Source organism: Ovis aries, chromosome 7 (genome assembly GCF_016772045.2).
Source record: "Ovis aries strain OAR_USU_Benz2616 breed Rambouillet chromosome 7, ARS-UI_Ramb_v3.0, whole genome shotgun sequence".
Lineage (NCBI taxonomy): Eukaryota > Metazoa > Chordata > Mammalia > Artiodactyla > Bovidae > Ovis > Ovis aries.
The window spans coordinates 54,461,882-54,483,391 of record NC_056060.1 but is presented as its reverse complement, the minus strand read 5'-3'; the positions used below and the strand labels follow the sequence as shown (position 1 = coordinate 54,483,391).

Here is a 21,510-nt window from a genome sequence, read left to right as displayed (position 1 = left end):
TAGAAACTGTAATCAGAAATCTTCCAGCAAACAAAAGCCCAGGTCTAGACGGCTTCACAGCTGAATTCTACCAAAAATTTCGAGACGAGCTAACACCTATCCTACTCAAACTCTTCCAGAAAATTGCAGAGGAAAGTAAACTTCCAAACTCATTCTATGAGGCCACCATCACCCTAATACCAAAACCTGACAAAGATGCCACAAGAAAAGAAAACTACAGGCCGATATCACTGATGAACATAGATGCAAAAATCCTTAACAAAATTCTAGCAATCAGAATCCAGCAACACATTAAAAAGATCATATTATTCCAGGGATGCAAAGATTCTTCAATATCCTCAAATCAATGTAATTCACCACATTAACAAATTGAAAAATAAAAGCCATATCCATCTAGTCAAGGCTATGGTTTTTCTAGTAGTCATGTATGGATGTGAGAGTTGGACTGTGAAGAAGGCTGAGTGCTGAAGAATTGATGCTTTTGAATTGTGGTGTTGGAGAAGACTCTTGAGAGTCCCTTGGACTGCAAGGAGATCCAACCAGTCCATTCTGAAGGAGATCAACCCTGGGATTTCTTTGGAAGGAATGATGCTAAAGCTGAAACTCCAGTACTTTGGCCACCTCATGCGAAGAGTTGACTCATTGGAAAAGACTGATGCTGGGAGGGATTGGGGGCAGGAGGAGAAGGGGACGACAGAGGATGAGATGGCTGGATGGCCATCACTGACTCAATGGACGCGAGTCTGAGTGAACTCCAGGAGTTGGTGATGGACAGGGAGGCCTGGCATGCTGCGATTCATGGGGTCGCAAAGAGTCGGACATGACTGAGCAACTGAACTGAACTGAACTGATGATTATCTCAATAGATGCAGAAAAAGCCTTTGACAAAATTCAACGTCCATTTATGATAAAAACTCTCTAGAAAGCAGGAATAGAAGGAACATACCTCAACATAATAAAAGCTATATATGTCCTCTGTTTTTAAAAGGAGCTGTCCTAGGTAAGAAGATGTAACACTGCAATAGCCCAGCACCTCTGTTTTGGTGGAGATCTCCAGAATTGTTACAATATGGAAATCAGGGGAAACATTGGGCTGGAGTCTAAGACCACATTCACGTTTCTTTATGTGATTCTGACTGCTATCCCTAAGCAGGGTTTTGAGGTAGGGATTGCTTAATTGGGGAAGGACACATAAAGGAAGAACAGACCAGCTTGTCCAAAGGCAAACAAATCATCACAAATATGAAGTATCTCCACCTCCTCACCTTAACCCAGTTCCTCTTCTTGCCTTCCCTCCATTCTTTTCTTTAGAAAAAAAATGTTTTTTCCATCTGTCTATTAAAGCATACCTATTTTGTTTCTCATTTCCTTATATGTTTGGAATGTTTTAAATTATCCCAAATAAGCAGCTAATTATTTCATGAACCCATAGAATCATACATGAAAGAGAGACCAAGAATAAATAAAGAATGATACAGCTTTCAGGAGAACCCAACAAAAGATTAGGAAGATTAAATATAGAGCAAGAGGGCAGGGACTTCCAAGCCTTCTGCTGGCCAAAAAATTGGTGACAGAACTCTAGCTTCAATGAGATATTCAATATTTGTTTATAAAGGATTTATTGGAGTCCCACCTAAGTGTTATGTAATAAAATTTTAAATCTTTTATTTTAAAAAATCTTTCAATATTGATATATGCACATGTCTTTCTTATCTCATACCCTCTTCCAAAAATTATGTTTTGTTCATAGTTTTCTTTTTATTGTGTAAATGATTCAAGTTGAATATGACCAGTAAACAAATATTTAAAAGGAAAAAATGCTAGATGTGTTAGAAGTAGTAAATTATTTTCTATTTATTTGGTAAGATTTCAGGGCCACGAAGTTTTATGTTTGAGGAACGAAAACAATATAACCCTTACCCTTCTACTCCAGGATGCTGATGTTTTGTTAGTCTAAAATTCTTCCAAATATCTAAGAAAAGTAAATCATTTACATAGCATCAGTTATTAACATCTGTAGTCATTAGATTCTTTCCTGAAAATTGTGCTGGGTCAGGTAAGACCTGAGTAATTGAGTACTTGAAGGAAGCCTTGAGAAAATGCAGCAGAAAATGTAAACAAAGATGAGGCCAAGTAGCTGGTAACTGAATATGTACACTTCACAAGCTTTGTATACGTCGGGCTAGGCTTTTCTATGCCCCTCAGTTCCAAGGCTCAGACCAACTGACTGAGAACTTCATCAGCTAACAGGAAATATTTGATTTAGAATAGTGTGCCATATTTGGACACAGCTGGGACTTGAAGAATCTGCCTTGGAGATGCAATTTCTAATAAAGATCCATCAAGAATTAATTCCTTAAATTCTATACAATATCTCATTACAGGGACTTTTCAGTAGAATATTTATTGCATTTGTATTTAGTGTATTCAGTAGTATATTTAAATAGACAGTTTAAATTCAAATTATGTTTTCCCTAACATAAGTATGTACTTTTTATATTTTCCAGTTATCTATATAACAACAGGTTGCAACGTGAAAGCTTTGGCATTTCATATTTTGTACTCAAATGTAGGCACTACCACTTTTTAGCCTTGTGGTGGTAGGCAGGATGCTGAATTGTGCCAGGCCATGGTTTTCTCCTCTGTATAGTGGGAATAGTTAATATATTTTTAGAAAATTGTTTCGATGATTTAGCATGGTACTTTTAAAAATACTCAACATAATGCCTAGAACAGAGCAAGCAAATATAAAATGGCAACTGCAATACTATTATTGATATTTGCTACCTGTTACCTGTCTGTGCTACATATGATATCATATTGTGACAATAAAGATAATATAGTTTGTAGACCTGGAGTCACTTAACCTGAAGATCAAAACTAGGGCATATTCTGGGACAATGTGGAAATCTGTGAACTGATGTCTGTGTCAGTCCAGGAACTAAGGGCCATTCCAGGGCTTGACTCTGGATTTGTTCCTTGATCCTGAAGTCATCACACTCTGACATACGTTATAGTCTGCCCTGTGAGCCGCTCAAACACTCTTGCTTCATTTGTCAAGTTCACCACCTGGGAGAGCTTGCTGATCTCTTTTCCTGGGGAAACATATATGATGAAAGTTATTGGAATGAGCTGGAGCCCTTGTGATTGCAACTGCTCTCAAGACCACAACATTTCACCTTCCTCCTATATGTAGCATTTGATATATCTCCTACCTGATGGCTAGCACTTCTCCTGGTCTAGCTGGCTTGCCTCCTGCAGTGACCCAGATTACATCCCTGAGTGACCTGAGATCTCAGTCATTTTGCCATTCTTATCCATTCACCATCAAATCTGGCAGGTAGTTGTGAAGATTTTCCTCAGTCGCTTATGGGTGCCAGATGTGTTCCTCCTTGTCCACATAGTGCAATTTCAGCCCTACGTTCTCCTCATGATCAGAGTCAGTTCTTCCTGCCATAGGTTTAAGAGATGGAATGGAAACCATATCTTAAGGCTTATTTCGTCACTGTGTCCCAGTAGTAGCAGTGCCCCCCTGGGAGTCAGATACTCTGTAAGCAGGAAAAGCTAAAGTTGTGGGGATGCAAAGTACAGATGTTCCATCTGGGACATTGAGAGAGGTAATAAGCAGGATGCGCCTTGGTTTCCAGACCACTGTGTTCTATCTACTGGGGACACAATACCGTGTGATGGTCATGGATTTAGAATGTATACTACATTCTGCAGTACGGCATCCCATCCCATCAGGGTATCATTTCTAAGTTGGCATTTCAAATGTGTTTTCAAAGGCTCTTATTATTAAAATTATTAATCTGGAAGTTTCTGGGTTTGGATATGGTATGTCATGGAACAACAGAATCCTTGGTGAGGACCCTGCTGCTGCACAAACACTACTGTAAGGTAATGCCCTTGGTCTAAGATGAAATTATGTGTGTGGAAAAGGCACATTTATATCTGGAGTTGTGTTGATTCCAGTTAAACTGAAGCAGTGCCCTTTCCAGAGTAGAGGTTCAGTGTAATCAATTGCTACCAAGTGGCTAGTCGATCCTCTTGAAAGATGTTGTTATTAGGTTCTCAGCATTGATCTCTGTTGCTGGTGTGTTGGGCATTCAGCAGCAGCTGTACCCAGCTCAGCCTTGATCAATAGGAGCCCAGGCTGTTGAATTCATACATAATCTCTATTTCAGCCACAACCGATCATCATTGTTTGCTTGGTTATTCATTGCTACTTCCATGGTGCATACTATCTGGTGGAACTTAACATGCAACACACAGTTATTTCACACTTTGAACTCTTTCTTTTAAACCATCCATATTTCTCCTCTATGGTCTCTTTGACCCCAGTGTTCTAATTTTTCTTCTTGCAGGCTCCTGAGAAATTTGGCAAGTGGTTCACCACTGCTCATGAGTCCACGTATATTTTTACCATGGGCCACTTCTCTTTGCATGCAAAGTGAATGATCAGGTAACCTACCCCAAATTCTACCCATTGGAAAGATTTTTCCCTCTCTGATGTCTTTCAGTGCTATATTGAGTGAGATGGTGTACCAACAGTCCATTTTCATGGAATACTCACATGTTGAGATACCCACACAGTAGACAAACTGTCCGTGCACTAAGGAAGACTGCTTCAATAGCAATCAAGTCTTTCCTATCTAACTTTAGATACATCCATGTCGATCTAGTACTCACAGAAGCCAGTTCATAAGTACTCTGTCAGTTCCTATATGCTCCAGTTGGTGCATGCATGTTGCTGAGGTTCTTCAGTTCCTTCAACACATAGTCTTTTCCCTCCCTTTACAGCCTCTTTCGTTTAGCTGGCTTATGTTGTTTCTTTTCCTAGATATTGGTCTGGGGGGTCCATGAGAATATTTTCAGTAGGTCTTGTTGGAGGGTGCACACATTTTCTTGCAAGTTTTCAAGCAAGAGTGGAGCACTAGCTACCTACAGGGGAGAGCCACTTCTTGTCAGAGGATTCAGGGAAATCTGAGGATTGAAGAGTTTCCAGTGAATTAACCCAGATGTCCCCAGTCCCATTTTTTTTCACATGACTCACAGTCCCATTTTCTTTCCCAGTTAAGGCCCCCATCTTGGCATAGCCAACCTGTCTAAATTGAGAGTTCAACCTTCTCTGGAGCTCTGCCACACTTATGATCAATTCCTGGGTCTGATGCTCAATTTTTTCTGCATTTGCTGCAAGAGGTGAGAATTTCTTTATCTAATGACATAGATGTCTTCTGTTGTTACCTTTAGTTTTAAATTGGTGGCGTCACTTTAAGCCTTTCAATGTCTTTCTCCATTGCATTAAGAGGCTTCAGTAGCTATTCCATTCCATGGCACTAATCACTTCCTCTCTCAACTTCTAATACCTCAATGTAGTACTTGCCAGTTCTTTCCCTTCCACTGGTATTCACACATTCAGTTCAGTTCAGTTGGTCAGTCGTGTCCGACTCTTTGCTACCCCATGAATCGCAGCACGCCAGGCCTCCTTGTCCATCACCAACTCCCAGAGTTCACTCAAACTCGTGTCCATCGAGTCAGTAATGCCATCCAGCCATCTCATCCTCTGTCGTCCCCTTCTTCTCCTGCCCCCAATCCCTCCCAGCATCAGGTCCCCCACTAAAAGTGAATGTGTTAACAATTGTTCTGTTACAGTATACCACAGGCCATCAATTTTTGACATGGCATCAATGATTAGGTCCTCATTGCCAGTCCAACAGAGAGGATTTAGATAAAAGATCTCATTTTAGAGTCACTTCCTCCGTGCTCCCTTGATAACAACTTTCTTAAGTCAAGTTTTATGGGAAACACATTATGAAACAGAGATATACGTGCAGAGCTTCTTTTGGAAGAGGCTGAGCCATAATGTATTTGCAACAGAACCTTAGCCAATCCTAGGCCTCTGATACTAGTGTGTTAAAGCAAGAGGGCTAGGCATTTGGGAACCCCCATCAATGAGTTATTGTATGTGGGCTGACCCAGAGAAGGGAGAATAACCCCTTGGCCTCCGCCATTCTCAGAGAGTGACTCAGCTATCTGCCTTTGTCAGTTGCATGAATGAGTGACTTTGTCTTGGAGCGGGTGTTTGTGTGGCACACCACAACTATGCCATACAGAATCTTTCCTTTAATGCTGAGAGAGGACTTGGATGGGAGGTTGGAATGCAAATGTTATGGTCGCAGTTACTTTGATTTTAATATCAAGGCCATGTAAGCACTCTAGGAAACCCCTTCTATGTCCTTCTTTCTTCTATGACACAGAATTTTACTCAGAAGGCTTTCTCACTACTAATTTTATTTAAATTATTTTAGATAATATTTTTAAATGTATTAAAAATTAGCAGATTGTGGTTCCTGGGTGTCAAAGATTGTCTCTCTAATTTTCTTTCTGGCTGTTTTCAAGTCCTAAGTGAAGGGTCCAGACCGAGTTAGGGGGCCAGATAAACACAGAATACAACCAGAGACTGAATCTTAGTGTAATTTGATGGGAGGGAGGAAGGCTGACCATCATTTGTGAGCAGGGGCTTTTGGAAACGTGAATTTGGAGAGGCATTGTGTATTGTTATGTCTGTGGTTATTTGAGATACAAAAGAAGTTTCATATTTCCTTTGTAATTTCTTCCTATTTTCTCATTTCAATTCCACCAGCACCTAGGCTTGCCATAGTTCAAGTCACCAACTGCTTCTTGGGCGATGATTTATTCCCAGATGGTCTTTGAGGTAAGAGCTGGCTGATGCTAAGCATGTTTTAATTTTAAACTAAAGAGACTTTCCATGTATAATTTAGTATTCCATAATACAAAATATAAGACACTTTTAAAGAACTGAACTTACGTTAAATCCTTTATTGGGACCATATATTGCCAATCCTTATATGGGATGTGCTCTATTTTTGCCGAAAAAGTTGAAAGATGTCTTGCTCTTAGGTAGTTTAAAATAATTTCTTTATAGATTTACTTTAAAAGTACCCTGTGATCTAGAAAAAGAATGAAATTTCAGCTCTATTTATGAGACACTAATTTTAACTTAAGTGCCACACCCATTTTGCTTCCATGTTCTAAAGCATAAATAATTGACTTTCACCCAAGAGTTAAAATCAAATCAAGTTCCACTGAATGAGGAGAATTGCACTGGACCTAACACTCTCAAAGGGGAAGGGAGGGAGGATATTAATTATGTAAGCATCTAAGTTTTGGTCTGTTGGCACATTGGACAGCATTCATTAAAATTTTAAATTCTCAGTTTTACTACGGAATAAGGACACATCTAGAGTTGTGTATAATCAGTGAGGTGAGAGGAACAGCTGAGAAGTCTTATCAGTAGTTAAGTGCAAAAGTCTGTGGTGAGGATTATGCAAACATATGTTTATATATGTTCTATAATGTGTAGAGTACAGTGAAGAGAAATTTTACTACCTCTATGGAAATGTTTAATTTTTTGTGGATTTTTGTTTTCTAAAAAAGGTAATGACCTCAAGTGAATATGCATGAGGGCCTGAACCAAGGCAGTTAAGTCCTGGAATGAAAGGCGGCCTGGCAAATGAGAGAAACAGTCAAGTTTAGGACCATGAAATTTAGAACCAGGTAGAAGTTTGGAGCAATTAAATAGAGGGATTAAAGATGAACCTAGAGTTCTAGTTCATATATCTAAGAGAATGTTGGTTTTGCTAATTAGTATTGTATGAGAAATTTAAAGAACTTTGTATTTCATGAATGAATACAAATTTGAATATATTGACTACTAAATTCAAATACTGAATGGGAGATGTTAATAGTTATTCAGACCAAACTGAATGGAATTAGCAAATAGGAATTAATGCAAAGATGAGAAGCTAAGTGCAGACATACTGATTTGGTTAGAGAAAGTTAGAGAAAAGGGAATAAAAGAAATCTGAAAAGAGGATGAGAAGCCAGCAAAGGACCTTGTTAGGGCCTCTTTGTGAGCAAGAACACTGACACTTGCCCCTCTGCTGGTGTCTCATCATCCCTTAGACAAAACTCATTGTGGCCACAGACCCAGGCCTAGAGAGTAATCAGAAACAGGATCTGCTTCTTCTGTGGCCCTGTGGTCTGTTATTTCTGCTTTTGACACCCTGTGTTCAGGCTTTTCTTCTTCTGAAAGTATGTTTTCACTGCTTAGTTTTCCCAAAGATCAAAAGTTGATTCCTCAGGTCACAACATTGTCACTTTCTTGTTGAAATGCCTGAAAGGATCTGACAAAATCTCCATGTTCCAACTCCCGGTTCCCAAGATATAAAAACTAATTGGCCCAGTTTCCATCATGTAACCACTCTGGCCGAAATAACCATGTCCGGAGAGAGGCTGTGTTGTCATGGAGGTGTAGAGAATGATGAAAGAAAAGCTGAGTGGTTATTGGTTTCAGATGCAGCAGATAGGTTAGGGAATATTAACATTTGGTACAAATGTGCCCAATTAAAGAGAAATTTTAATAGAGTTCTGAGGCTGAAATTGGGACAGCAAGAGGTTGAAGATGACTGATTCATAGGGAAGTAAAGATCAGGACTCCTCTGAGTTAGGTGGAAGGTGCAGTAGCTTGAGGAGGTAACAACACTGAAGGAAAGCTGAAGTCTCTTTTGTTTTTTTTATTTACAATCGGGTAGGATATAAACATGCTTATTGCTTAGGTTGAATAAACCCAGTAGAGAGAAAGAGAATTAAGATAGAAGCCAGGGAAGAGGTAATTGCTGGAGCATGATTCTAGAGGTGGTGAGAGATGATGCAATCAGGAGCACAGGAGGAGATGTGACCTTTGGAAAGAAGACATTCTCATATTCACAAGATGTGCAGTGAAAATACAACGCTGAAATAAATCTCTCTCTGAATACTTACTGTAGTTGTTCTAATTGGGTGACATTAAACCTGTGGATAACTTCAGCCTGCCTTCAGTCAAGGAGGCGTTCTGTGTCTGCTAGATTTCTAAGCAGATGAGAATCGAGGTCTGGCCTTTGTGATGAGACTGGATGTCTAAGAACCTTTTCTTCCCTAAACAGGGTGTCTTTCTGTTTATACATTTATGGCTTTGAGTACGCAGCCCAACTGCCTTTTCCAGCATTGCACACTCTAACTGGGGCAACTAAAAAAATGCTAATTTTCATACTAAAATCAATTAAATAGGTTTTCGCCATTCCAGGAAATTGACTCTCAAGTGTAATTTCCATCATCAAAGTACCTGCTATATTTTTTCCTAGAATGAGATTTGTAAGCAGTAAAATACATAGATTTCAGGTTTATAATTTGGACTTCCCAGGTGGCGCTAGTAGTACAGTGGTATAGAATCTGCCTGCAATGCAGGAGATGCAGGAGACACATGTTCAATCCTTGGGTGGGAAGATCCCCTGGAGAAGGAAATGGCAACCTGTTCCAGTATTCTTGCCCGGAAAGTTCCATGGCAGAGGAGACTGGCGGGCTACAGTCTATGGGGCTGCAAAGGGTCAGACATGAATGAGCAACAAAACACACACACATACAAAAAAAATGAACATACATACTATCCCAAGTAAGATACAGAACATTTCCATCAGCCCAGAAGTTTTATTATGTCACTTTCAAGTCAATTCCCATGCTTCATAGGCAACAAGTTTTCAGATTTATGTTGTCATAGATTAGTCTTGCTTTGAACTTAATATGAATGGAATCAGAGAGCATTTACTCTTTTGCGTCTGCCTTCCTTGCTCGTCATGTTTTAAGATTCGTATGTAATAGTGGTTCATTTTTTATTGTTGTTTAGTGCTCCACTGTTTCAATATACTGTAATTTGTATATACTTTCTCCTCCTGATGGATATTTTCCCACCTTTTTGTCATTATTAATAAGGCTGCACAGAAATTCTTATACAAGTTAGTTTGAAAAAATATATCTTAATTTGTCCTGCATAAATACTTAGGAATGTAATTGCTGGACCTTAGTGTAAGTGTCGGTTTAAGTCTGCCAGAAACTACCAGATAGTTCTTAAAGTGATTATATTCTTTAACATCATCTTCTTTAATGCATAAAAATTCTAGTTACTTTTCATCTTCTCTTGAATTTGGTATGTAACCAGTCTTTTAAAATTTTATCCATTCTCATCTGTATGAAATGGTATCTCATTTTTGGTTTTTAATTTGCATTTCCTGATATTTAATGTTATAGAACACATTCCCTTACACCTATTGGCCAGCTTACTTGCCTGGAGAATCCCATGGACAGAGGAACCTGGTGGGCTATAGTTCATAGTGTCACAAAGAGTTGGACACAACTGAAGCAACTTAGCACGCAGGCGCGCACACATTGACCAGTTAGAAATCAGTCTGAAATCATCACTGATTACTAACCCTTTGTGTTGCTTTTAAGGATATGCTTTTGCCATTATAGATCAAAAGCAATAAAATGAGCAAAATAAGCTAGCAAGTATCTAATCATCTATAGAGAATACTTTGTTAACAGATGTTTTTAGTGAGACACCCAAGGTGAAGAGCTATTTAGATTTCATTAATTAGACATGTGGACATCTAATCAATGTACCAATTTGCCAGCAATACTCATAATTTCTTGTTATAGATATATTCAATGTAATTTTAGCATGAGGGATATTTGTGGCTGAAATATTTAATTGTATATGCAACTCTTGTAGAAATACAATAATATCTAATAAATTTGAACCTTGCTTTTTTAGAATGTGTAACAATTACTTCAGCCAGGAGGGTATTAAATTTGTATTAAGAACAGGATAAATCCGTTTCCCTGCCACCCTACTAACATTTAGGTCAAATTCTGTTTATGGTTGAACAGATTAGTAATAGTTCATAAAATATTGGTACATTTTTTATTGCTTTTATTCCCAATAAAAATTAAACAACTATTAAATATTGGGTACCCTGATATATTCCATTAGAGAAGATAGATGCAAAAATGAGAGCTTGTATTACTTCATGCTATTGCAATAATACATGTAACACAGTGTAGTGTAGTGTATCAGTGGTGTTCATGTGAGCCCATGACACAGATGAAGGGGCACATTAATTCCTACCTGGGTCATCAGAGAGACTTCTGCAGACTATTACTGCTTGACCTGGACCTAGAATCCAACTTGCCAAGTAGGGAATTTAAGAAACTCTGGCTGGCTTCATGAGTTTTGGCTTAAAGAACATTTTGTTGGAGTAAGGGAGGGAATGATAAGCAAGAAAGTGGATATTAATGAAACCAGACACTATGTCCCACCAAGGAATGTGACAGATGTGTTCACTCTCATTATCGCATCATCTCACACATCTTGCAAACACCCCTAGGACATAGATAGTATAATTCCTGGTTTATATGCAAGGAATGTGAAATCTCTGTGGTCCCAATCCCAATTTCAGAAATGTTAAAATATGTTTGTCTTAAAATCAATAAAATATAATAAAATTATTATTATAAGTTCTTATCCACTCCTTTAGAGTATGTAACATTTTAAAAGAAATAATTTTAAACTATATATAACACTACACATTTTTATCTTCCTCACAAGGCCTCAGAATTGGTATGATTCTTACTCTCTCTTGAAAAACATTCGGCAGTTTTCTCTAGTCTAAATGGATGCAGAAGAGGAGCTGTGTTACGTTAGGACTCTCTTTTTTGTCTTATAGTCAGGAAGGGTGTAGGAATAGAAGAAAGATCTGATCAGATCACAAGCTTATTGTTATTTATTAAAAACATAAATAATAGCTAACATTTTTGAGTACTTCTGTGGTTCCAGGCACTCCTCTCATGATCTCTTATTTAATCCTTACAGCAATATGAAGGAGTTGGTACTGTTATTATCTCATTTGTCAGACAAGGAAACTTAGGAACAGAGAGGTTAAGCAGTTTGCTCCCTGTATACAGAGAGCCAGGATTCACAGTAGACCATCTGGTCTGGCTTAAGCCTCCATCCCATGCCCCTCCCCTAATGTAACAAATAGTATATGTTGGAGCTCAGCTGGGCACCAACTGGAATATGCCTTCTATTCACCAAAGATGGAAGTGCTCCCTGATAGAACTGTGGTCATCTTATGTGAACAGTGTGCTGTGTATGGTTTGGGAGCCACACTAATATTTAAATTCTACTCCCATCACTTGAGTAAGTCATAAGTAACTTATGTAGGGTCTCTGAGTCTCAGTTTTCTTCTTTTTAGAATATGTGTGCTTAGTTGCTCTGTTGTGTCCGACTCTTTGCTACTCCATGGACTGCAGCATGCCAGGCTCCTCTGTCCATGGGGATTCTCTAGGCAAGAACATTGGAGTGGGTTGCATGTCCTCCTCCAGGAGATCTTCCCAACCTAGGGATTAAACCCAGGTCTCCTGCATTGCAGGAAGATTCTTTACTGATTGAACTGCCAGGGAAGCCTGTTTTTAGAATAAGAATAATATTTTACCTTATGAGGATTTAAGGATTAATTATTTTAAAATATTGAAGACAGAGTAATCATTTTCTATTAGGATGAAAACAGCAAAAAAGTGCTTGGGAAGCTCAGGTAGGGACATGTAATTTGTTCTCACAGGGACTTGGGCTCCTGCCTTATCACAGGTCAGTAGGCTGGTAATGTGTCTCCAAGCAACCTAGTAGGACAGAGACATGGGAAACATTAGAATTAGTGGCAACTTTTGCTCCAGGATGGTGTTTTTTCTCAGTGACCTTCCTTTATACAGCTTATGTGTCTAGTAAGAATTCCAGTACATGATGAAAGTGCTCATAAGATTTTCTTACAGAAAGCTCTCTTAATATCAAAAGACTTTCTAGCTCCAGAAAATTACTGATGTTGACCATAGAGAATCAAGGTCAAAGTCAAATCCCTTAAAGATGGATTTGGATTGCTGCTTCTGAGAATGTTGCCATGGTAGGAAGATGCCAAATCCTTGGATGGATTGCCTTAGAAGAAGGCAGTGCAGCACAGGCAGGAACAGCAATGAAGCTGGGGCAGGAGACCTGTATTTTTGTTCCAGCTCTGCTGTTTGAACTCAGGCAAGGGTTTTGACCCTGTCATGTTTTCATTTCATGTTGTGCACAGTTTGAGGATTAGCGCTGTTTGAACTGTACTCCCCAAGCCCTGTGCCTGTAGAGGGTCTGTACGGGCGGTAGCTAGTGTGGAAGCGGCAGGGAAAGTGAGCCTCCAGCACTGCTTCTTTAATTCAACCAAAGAGGCTCGGCTTTGATCAGTTATATTCATTGAGTTTCTATCTCTGCTTTAGTTGGGGGAAGAAAAGAGGTGGTGGTGGAATCAGAGGATATAATCCAGGTAAACTAAAGCGATATGTCTCTGGAATGACATCATTCTAAGTTGCTCATCTGTAGCCCGTGCATCTGTGCTCTGCCTGCTGTCCACATCAGTGGGCAGAAGTTACGAAGACTAGAAAAAAAAAAAAAAAGTTGCAAAGACTTACTCTCCAGAGGAGAATTCTGTAGCTGAGAACAGGGCCAGACCATGGCCAAGACAGTCAGTGGGCCAGGCTTATTCAAGGCTGCCTAGTGGCTCATATCTGCCCTTTTCTGCTACTTGTCTCCTTTGATGGGAAATTCTCCCCAATCTCACGTGTGCTCTCTGCTTTTCCCTCCTGCTCTTGAGGAATGTATTCATAAACCTTTTACACCAAGACACAAAGTGACTTACATGCCTTAAAACTTAAGAGCCCCTTGGTGAGATTTGCATTTCAACAAGGACCAAATCTAAAATAAAAGTAACATAGCTTCTTGAGGCAAGAGTTCTTCAAATGTATTACATAGGTGACCACTTTTTTCCTTAGGGTTGGTTCTCATGGGAAGTAGATCTTAGTGTTTTATGAGAAAGGACTCTGAAGCCAGTCAGTGTGGATTGCATTTCTACCTGTGTCATTTCCCAGCTGTGTGTCCTTGGGCCAGTTACTTGGGTTCTCAGTTTCTTCATCTGTAGAATGGGGATCAATAACAGTACCCACTGCAGATATTATAAACAAACATCAATGTAGTAATCTCTACAAAGGAGTTGACAGAATATGGCATTTAATAAGGATTTTGAAAATGGAAAAAACATGTACAAGAGGTATTTGATAAATACTTTAGAAGAATAATGAAAGACTAAAGATCATGATTCAGAATATATGAAAAAGAGGAGATTAAAAAAAACTATTATGAAAATAATTAGTTCATTTGTCTTTCAAATGATTAAGGCCAGGTTAGCTGGAGGACCAGAATAATACAGAAGATCTTACTTACAAAGCAAAACTAGAGACACAGATGTAGAGAACAAACATAAGGGATACTAAAGGGGGGAGGTGTGATGAACTGAGAGATTGAGATTGACAAACATACACGATTGTTACTATGTTATAAAATAGCTGGCTGAGAACCAAGTGTATAGCACAGGGAACTCTTCTCAATTCTCTGTGGTCACCCAAAGGGGAAGGAAATCAAAAAACAGGGGCTATATGTATGCATAAAGCTGATTTCACTTTGCTGTATTGCAGAAACTAACACAACATTATACAGCAACTATACTCCAGTAAAAATTTTAAAAAGAGAGAGACAATGGAGGAATAAACTAGTGTATCTATGGCACCATGAAGAGGCCTGGAGTAGAGGATACGAAATAATCTGTACCCAGAGAATAAGAGGGAAACCTATATTTAAGGAAGATAAAACAGAAATTAGTTCAAGGGATGGTTTGGAGTGGTAGATGATATTACTTTAGGAGGCCTGTAAGCTATCATAATATTAAATGTCTGGAGTAAGGAGAATGTACATTTTTATAGTGAAGGGACCAAGTTTGGAGTCTAGAGATGCAGGCAATACTTTGGCATCTATGAGACTAACTATCCATACCCATACACTGTGGATAATATCCTCACAAGGTCATCAAGAAGATTATGAGTTGATACACACAAAAGTATTTCGTAGATTCCAAACTGCTTATAGAATGATTGGTACTAGATGTCATTGTGGACTTCTAAACCAAAGTGACTGCAGCCATGAAGTTAAAAGATGCTTACTCCTTGGAAGAAAAGTTATGACCAACCTAGACAGTATATTCAAAAGCAGAGACATTACTTTGCCGACTAAGGTCCGTCTAGTCAAGGCTATGGTTTTTCCTGTGGTCATGTATGGATGTGAGAGTTGGACTGTGAAGAAGGCTGAGCGCCGAAGAATTGATGCTTTTGAACTGTGGTGTTGGAGAAGACTCTTGAGAGTCCCTTGGACTGCAAGGAGATCCAACCAGTCCATTGTGAAGGAGATCAGCCCTGGGATTTCTTTGGAAGGAATGATGCTGAAGCTGAAACTCCAGTACTTTGGCCACCTCATGCGAAGAGTTGACTGATTGGAAAAGACTCTGATGCTGGGAGGGATTGGGGGCAGGAGGAGAAGGGGACGACAGAGGATGAGATGGCTGGATGACATCACTGACTCGATGGATGTGAGTCTGAGTGAACTCCGGGAGGTGGTGATGGACAGGGAGGCCTGGCGTGCTGTGATTCATGGGGTCGCAAAGAGTCGGACATGACTGAGCGATTGAACTGAACTGAAAGCAAAGTAGCAGCAATGGAGGTGAGTAAAAAATTGTAGATGGGCTATTGTTTGCTTAAAAAAAAACCTCACAAAATACCTTATTAGCTAGAATAAAGAGGATATGAATCATTTGGCATTCATCCTTAGAGAAATGGGTCTTTCTGTTTATTAAAAATGATTTATTAGCTTCAGATAAACCTCTTAATCACTTTCTAGTTTGCTCATTTTTGTTGAAAACATTTTCTATATATATTTGTATCTTAATATAAGACACAAGAATGAATAGTTCTCAGGGACATCATTTCACATGCATTATTGTGTTTCAGCAATTTTCATTGTCATAGTCAGACATGTGAGTATAAGTTACATATATATATATATATACAAAATTATTTTATTCCCTCACATAACAAAGATACATAAGATGGTTCTAATTTTAGCTTTTTAAGGCATCTCCATATTGTTCTCCATAGTGGCTATATCAATTTATTAATCCATTCCTACCAACAGTGCAAAAGTTCCCTTTTTCCCACACCCTCTCCAGCATTTATTGTTTGTAGATTTTTTGATGGCCATTCTGACTGGTGTGAAGTGTTGCTTCTTTATCATTTGGATCTGCATTTCTCTAAGCAACAGTTAGAACTGGACATGGAACAACAGACTGGTTCCAAATAGGAAAAGGAGTACGTCAAGGCTGTATATTGTCACCCTGCTTATTTAACTTATATGCAGAGTACATCATGAGAAACGCTGGGCTGGAAGAAGCGCAAACTGGAATCAGGATTGCTGGGAGAAATATCAATAACCTCAGATATGCAGATGACACCACCCTTATGGCAGAAAGTGAAGAGGAACTAAAAAGCCTCTTAATGAAAGTGAAAGAGGAGAGTGGAAAAGCTGGCTTAAAACTCTACCTGTGGCAGATTCATGTTGATGTATGGCAAAACCAATACAATATTGTAATTGGCCTCCAATTAAAATAAATAAATTTATATTAAAAAAACCTCAACATTCAGAAAACTAAGATCATGGCATCTGGCCCCATCGCTTCATGGGAAATAAATGAGGAAACAGTGGAAACAGTGTCAGACTTTATTTTGGGGGGCTCCAAAATCACTGCAGATGGTGACTGCAGCCATGAAATTAAAAGATGCCTACTCCTTGGAAGGAAAGTTATGACCAACCTAGATAGCATATTTAAAAGCAGAGACATTACTTTGCCAACAAAGGTCCGTCTAGTCAAGGCTATGGTTTTCCAGTGGTCATATATGGATGTGAGAGTTGGACTGTGAAGAAGGCTGAGCGCCAGAGAATTGATGCTTTTGAGCTGTGGTGTTGGAGAAGACTCTTGAGAGTCCCTTGGACTTCAAGGAGATCCAACCAGTCCATCCTAAAGATCAGTCCTTGGTGTTCCTTGGAAGGGCTGATGCTGAAGCTGAAACTCCAGTACTTTGGCCACCTCATGTGAAGAGTTGACTCATTGGAAATGACTCTGATGCTGGGAGGGATTGGGGGCAGGAGGAAGAGGGGACAACAGAGGATGAGATGGCTGGATGGCATCACTGACTCGATGGATGTGAGTTTGAATGAACTCTGGGAGTTGGGGATGGACAGGGTGGTCTGGCGTGCTGTGATTCATGGGGTCGCGGAGAGTCTGACATGCCTGAGTAACCGAACTGAACTGAATGATTAGTTATGTTGAGCATCTTTTCATGTGCCTCCTGGTCAGCTGTATGACTTCTTTGGCGCAGGAAGCCCAGCTTAGTGCTCTATGGTGACCTAGATGAGTGAGATAGGGAGCAGGGAAGTCCAGGAGGGAGGGGATGTATGTATAGCTGATTCACTTCATTGTGCAGCAGAAACTAACACAACATTGTAAGGCAACTACAAGCCAATTAAAAAATTAACAAAAACAACAAAAATGAAAGATACATAAGACAGGTGTAAATCCAATAAAGACATTCTAAGGGAGCCTTTTTAAAGCCTAATCTTTTTATTTTCTTATCACCTGCCTTGTGCCAGCTACACTGCTGTTCCCTCCCATCAGCTCCTTGTGGCTAACGGTGTGACTAGCTTTCCCTTCCACCGCCACCTACCCTGGCTTGTTACTTTGCCGTGCTTTAAGGGTCCTGCTCATCGAGCTGTGTGGTCAGCACATAGGTCAGAGCTACTTTCCACTGGGCCTTCTGGCTCTGATGACCTGCCCCTGCACGTGGTTAGGTTTTTCTCTGTCTCTGCAACAGCCCATCTTCCTTCCCACCTCATAGGAAGTAACTTCCAGCCAGCTGGTTTTCAAATCGCTAAGAATTTACTGTTGAACAGATATTTGGTGAACTGTGTTCATATATTTCTCTTTGAGTTATTCTTGGAAAATGTCGTTTAAACCAGCAATCAGACAGTACAGGATATTTACTGTTGAGGTGCTGTAATGAGAAACAGAGGCTTTCTTGCTCTCTTCTGGTGCGGGATTAATGATCATCCTAACAGGGTCCTGTGTGCTTAACACAAAATCAATGCCAACAAAGGAGCAGTGAAGAGATTTCCCTATTGGGCTGGTAGCAGGGATTAAGCAGATAGTATCAGAAACTCAACTGGCAAGCCATGAGGTTCCTAGGCCAAAGGTGGGGATTCAGTTCAGAGTCAGGGACTGAGAGAGGAGTCATGCTGAAATAGAAAGGGCAGAACTTGGGGAGGCAACCTGGTAGGGCCTCTGTCTCAGATCATCCTCTTTCTCTTCTCTCCCTTGCAAGTTAGCATTCAGATAACCAGGTCACCTATTTTATTGCATTTGATAAGGAACTTAGAATTGTTTATTGATCTGAAAAGACTTTAACTTAATTTTGGTAATGATTTAGCAATAAATTGCTGACTGTTCAAAGGTTCATTAGCTCTTTTAGCCCACAAGGATACCTACTGTTGAGGTCATGCTAAATAGTTTTTTTACAAAATGGACTTGTTAACACACTGGCAAAAATATTTTAATCCCCATCAGACCCTAATATTCAGTGTGGAGTTGATACATTCTCAGTCCAAATCTGAGGCCTGGAGTCAAGTCTGTGTTGCTTATTAATTGCATGTACTGAGTCAGGTTTCCTTGAAAACTCTAAAGCTCAGCTTCCTTTTCTGGAAAATAATAATACTAATTTTACCCAATTATTATGGGATTAAAATGAAGTGAGGTAAATTTTAGAAAATTATATACACAGTGCTTGGCACATAGTAAAAGTAATAAATATTATTACTAAAGTGTCTCATAAGATAGTCTAGCATTTTAATCTCTCTCAAAGATTTCCTGCCAAAAACTTTACACCTGTCCCCCAACATCATTAATGAGAATAATGTGCATGCACGCTAAGCCTCTTCAGTCGTGTCTGACTGTGCAACTCTATGGACTGTAGCCCACCAGCATCCTCTGTCCAGGGGATTCTCCAGGCAAGAATACTGGAGAAAGTTGCCTTTTCCTCCTCCAGGGTATTTTTCTGACCTAGGGGTCGAACCTGTATCTCTTATGTCTCCTGCACTGGCAGGCAGGTTCTTTCCCAGTAGCACCACTTGTGTGAGTGTATAGTGAAAGCGCTTCCCAGGTGGTGCTAGTGGTAAGAAACCTGCCTGCCAATGCAGGAGCCTCAGGAGACATGGTTCAGTCACTGGGCCGGAAAGATCCCCTGCAGGAGGGTTGCATGGCAACCTGCTCTAATATTCTTGCCTGGAGAATGCCTTGGACAGAAGAATCTGGCAGGCTACAGTGTATAGGGTTGCACAGAGTCAAACATGACTGAAGCGACTTAGCAGGCACACATGTACGTAATTAAAGAGTACTGGAGTGGGGTGCCATTGCCTTCTCCGAAAGGTAATACAACTGGAGGGTAAATATGAGATTTTGAATTCAGGTAGTTAAGTATCATATGATGCATATGATGATAGACTGGTCTCCCCACCCCTCCTCAACCCCTTCTCCTCCCACATATCTTTTACTGACTTTGATTTTGTCCTAATCTGGGCTACTAACATTTTTTTTTTTATAGAACTTTAGAGAAGAGAGTAGATCTGTGGGTTTGTATGTGGTGCATTTTAGGACTTGTGACCATTACCACTGGTAACATTCACTTTGTATGCAGCTGATAGCTTCATTGACCTCAGGTCTAAAGACCAAAATATCTTTTTGCCTTAGTTGTTTTTCATAAAGCTCTGGTGGAAGCTATTGACAGAGAGAATAACAAGGTGCTGCTCACTAGCTGAGTAATTTTGGCTGTGTCTCTTAATCTCTTTGAACCTCTTGTTTCCTCATCTTTAAAATGGGCATAATAATGTCTTTAGAGAGTTTCTTTGAGGATTATTTGGGACAGTTCAAGTTTCTGGAGGGCTTCCCTGGAAGCTCAGATGGTAAAGAATCTGCCTGCAATGCAGGAGACCCAGGTTTGATCCCTGGGTTGCAAAGGCCCCCTGGAGAAAAGAATAGCAACCCACTACCAGTATTCTTACCTGGAGAATTCCATAGACAGACTATAGCCTGGTAAACTACAGTCCTTGTGGTCTCAAAGAGTTGGACATGAATGAGCAACTAACACACAAACACAAGTTTCTAAAACATAATAGGTGCTCATTAAATATTAGCCTCCTTCTCTACTTGGCCACTTGCCTGAAGGAAGTTCTGCAGGTGAGATTTGAGACTCATCAGCCTCATTAGAGGCTTCCCAGTGATAAAGAATCTGTCTGTAATACAGGAGATGTGAGATGGATTTCTGGGTCAAGAAGATCCCCTGGAGAAGGAAATGGCAACCCACTCCAGTATTCTTGCCTGGGAAATCCCATGGACAGAGGAGCCTAGCGGGTTACAGTCCATGGGGTCACAAAAAGTGTCAAATGTGGCTTAGTGACAAAACAACAATGGACAAACCTTGTTAAGGTGGCTATGGCTTTGAAATGAAATTGTAACAGAGACTGAGAACCCAGTAACTGGGAAAGTAAGATTTCTGTATTGGAAATTTGCCTCTGGACCATGTAGGTAGAAAGCATTCTCTATTTCCCCTCCAATTGCTTCTTTATGGTATTTTTTCCTTTCTTTGTTTTTCATGTCATCCTCCAACTGAGTAGGATTCCTAGGTTGCCTCCCACTTCTGTCTACCTTAATTTTCACAACGGATACCACATGATGAATCTTCTGTGAATACTTCTTTCATCTTTTCAACGTACTTCTTAGTTCTAATGGTAACTTATAGGTACTGGGCTCTGCACTGTTTTAGATACTCTTCTAAGAACTTTACATGTGTTAACTAACTCATTACAATTATCCCATGAGGAGATACTATTTTTGTCCCAGTTTAATCAGTGTACAAGTGGTTCCCTTTTCTTCACGTCCTCTCCAGCAATTATTGTTTGTAGACTTTTTGATGATGGCTACTCTGATGTGAGGTAATACCTCATTGTAGTGTTGATTTGTATTTCTCTTAAAATTAGTGATGTTGAGCATCTTTTCATGTGCCTCTTGGCCATCTGTATGTCTTCCTTGGACAAATGTCTGTTTAAGTCTTCCATCCATTTTTTGGTTGGGTTGTTTGTTGTTTTATTTTTTTTTATATTGCACTGCATGAACTGTGTATATTTTAGAGAAACTAACAATATTGTAAAGCAAGTATACTCCAATAAAAAATAAAAGATAATATGGAATAAAAAAAGGAGAAAAAATGTACAAGTGAAGGCAGTATAGAAGTGACTCTCTCATGCTTATATGGATAATATGCCTCATCCAGAAGCTGTGCTGAAAACCAAAAACCATTAGTGCCCCCTCATCAAATGGAGCTTCTGCACCCAAGTTTCAGAGATTTCCACATTCTGTTCACATTTTGTCCATGCAGACCCATCCTCCTTTAGTTCCCATCTCTCTCCAAGGTGAGTGCTTCTTCATTTTTAACATGATGTGAATGTTTGTGATACCTACCTTCTGCATATGCTGATTTTCTTTATCTAGATCATTTAAGGCCAAGTTTAGCTAGTTCAGGCTTCTTGGAGTCTTTATAATCCAT

The 21,510-nt window shown here is 39.7% G+C and overlaps 1 protein-coding gene across 1 annotated transcript in view; it reads left to right on the top strand.

The window, feature by feature from the left end:
• Window positions 1-21,510, top strand: part of UNC13C (unc-13 homolog C) — a 706,632-nt gene that overhangs the window by 15,166 nt on the left and 669,956 nt on the right. The window contains exons 2-4 of the mRNA XM_060417920.1: window positions 4,365-4,462; window positions 5,074-5,199; window positions 6,644-6,715. The gene's annotated coding sequence lies outside the window, so the exon portion shown is untranslated. The remainder of the gene's footprint in view (window positions 1-4,364; window positions 4,463-5,073; window positions 5,200-6,643; window positions 6,716-21,510) is intronic.